The sequence below is a fragment of the Octopus bimaculoides genome, chromosome 14 (assembly GCF_001194135.2).
Source record: "Octopus bimaculoides isolate UCB-OBI-ISO-001 chromosome 14, ASM119413v2, whole genome shotgun sequence".
In the NCBI taxonomy this organism is placed as follows: domain Eukaryota; kingdom Metazoa; phylum Mollusca; class Cephalopoda; order Octopoda; family Octopodidae; genus Octopus; species Octopus bimaculoides.
In genome coordinates, this window is record NC_068994.1 from 42,009,117 (window position 1) to 42,011,733 (window position 2,617).

The window sequence follows — 2,617 nt, forward strand, 5'->3', positions numbered from 1 at the left end:
TAGCAAAATTACACTAAAAAACAAGATATCCCAGCCGATTTACAGGTTGATATACCGAGTTAACGTGATACATTTTGAGAATATATGGATAATAACAACAAATGGAGCAAAACGCATGTCCTTTTTTTGTGAAATGGCCCTCACTTGCTTCGAAACATATGTGTAGGAATTAAAGGAACTTTCATCGACATGCGTTTTGCTCCATTTGTTGTTATTATCTATATATATATACATGTATTTATGTGTCTGTGTTTGCCCTTCTACCATCTCGTGACAATCAATGTTAGTGTGTTTATGTCCCTGTAACTTAGCAGTTTGGCAAAATAGACCGATAGAATAAGTTCTTGGCTTACAGAGAAAAAGTTGTGGGGTCGATTTCTTTGACTAAAAAAACCCTTTAAGGTGATGCTCCAGCATGGCCACAGTCAAATGACAGAATCAAGTAAAAGAATAAAAGAATTTACATACTTGTCCCCATCAACATGAGATCAGTTAACAGAAAATATCCAAAGCTGTCTACATAAGTGTGAGAATGAAATTTGCTTAGGGGGTTCAAACCCAGGTCCAAAATTTTTATACAAACAAGGTCGATTTGCTTTCAATCTTAATATGAAAATAAACACAAGTATAATAATGGTTTCAAATTTTAGCACAAGGCCAGTAATTTCAGATAAGTCAATTACATTGACCCCAGTGCTCAACTGGTACTTATTTTATTGATGCCGAAAGGCATGTAAGGCAGAGTCAGCCTTGGCAGAATTTGAACTCAGAATGTAAAGACGGACAAAATGCTGCGAAGCATTTTGTCCATTGTGCTAACTATTCTGCCAATGATTATTATAATATTTGTACATCAATCATAGCAGGTAAATCCAATAATCTTTTCTACTCTAGGCACAAGGCCCGAAATTTTGGGGGAGAGGGCCAGTTGATTAGATCGACCCAGTACGCAACTGGTACTTAATTTATTGACCCCCGAGAAGATGAAAGGCAAAGTTGACCATGGCTGAATTTGAACTCAGAACGTAAAGACAGATGAAATACCACTAAGCATTTCACCCAGCATGCTAACGTTTCTACCAGCTCACTGCCTTATAAAGGATGAAAGGCAAAGGTCAACCTCAATAGAATTTGAATTCAGAATATTAAGACAAGCAAAACGCTGCTGAGCATTTTACCTGGATTACTAACAATTCTGTCAGTTCACCACCTTAGATAAAACCAATAATGGAAAAACAACATTTCAAATCAGTTTGAAAATGTTTCTATGCTCATCTGTTGTAGCAAAGAAAAATTTTCCAGGAGGATATTCAAAACTACTTCCAGCCCACCTCCCAAAATTTTAAGGAGTGTACATGCATTCCCTGAACCCCCTGTTTCAAAGTTTATGGGTGCCTAATCCCAACAAATGATTACAGACAAAGGTGTTCTCTATAGGAAAAGGAAAAGAGAATCAGAAAAATACACAATCATCGGAGCTTCGACAAGTTTGGTGTCAACGAATCTACCATTCATTCCATTTATTAAAGACATGGAGATGGAGGTGATTCATTTAACAACGATTCATTTATCACTGTGTTGTTCTTTTATATTTTTTATAAACCACACCCCCGTGATAAATGAGACTAGATGCATTAAATGCATTTTATCTTTGCCTGCATAAAAGGTAGAGTATTTTCGTGTTGCATGTCTTAAAAGCTGTGGCATTATTGTAAGAACTGCAAAAATGTGAATAGTGGAGACGGTGTGACATTGGATCTGAATGGATAATGTATGATGTGGAATGAAGGAGTGACTGAATTTGAATGCGTCAGGTTTTCCTTTGTGACAGTTAAGAAGCTGGTATTAAGAACATGTGTTGAGAATGGATAATGAGAATAAAGTGAGCATATTGTCTAGGATGATGATCGATGATGATGCCCAGAATGTATATGTCGTCTTTAAAAGAAAAGAAAAAAAAATGGAAAAAAAACAAACAAATTAAGCTAAGACTACTATGGATTATCTGAACAAATGAATAGTTCAGGGCTAGTCAGAGCAAAAGTGATGAATGGTTGAAATGCTAAAGTAGTAGTAGTAGTAGTAGTAGCAATAGTAGTAGTAGTAGTAGTAGTAGTAGCTGTTGTTGTTGTTGCTGTTGTTACTGTAGTTGCTGCTGCTGCTGCTGATGATGATGATGGTGATGATGAAGTGGATGATTTAACATGCTGATAAAATAGATGTTTTGTGCATAAAATATGGTGCTGTTACAAATATGTATAGGGACGTATTTATTATTTATTAAGGGTATTTAATCACTACCTCACTTCAGAAAATTAAATGAAAATAATGGGGAAAAAAATTATTAAACAGTAGATTGCAACTCCACCAGTATGTGTGTGTGTGTGTGTGTGTGTGTGTGTGTGTGTGTGTATGTATGTATGTCTCTCTCTCTCTCCCTCTCAGTTTCCTTGTTTGTCTCCACTGTCCTGTTTTTGTTCTCAACTTTGACCCTCCATAAATTCAAAATTTTATTTTGGTATTTGTGGGAGCAACTGTGGAAATTTTAACTGTGAGTGTATTAAATTATAAGGCACTAAAAGAGAATGACTCTCCCCAGACACAACAGTATACATAT

General features: G+C 35.9%; 1 protein-coding gene across 5 annotated transcripts in view; it reads right to left on the reverse strand.

Annotated features, from left to right (window-relative positions):
* The window catches only part of LOC106882960 (protocadherin beta-6), a 164,956-nt gene that overhangs the window by 11,741 nt on the left and 150,598 nt on the right, over positions 1–2,617 (reverse strand). The gene's annotated exons all lie outside the window — the stretch shown is intronic.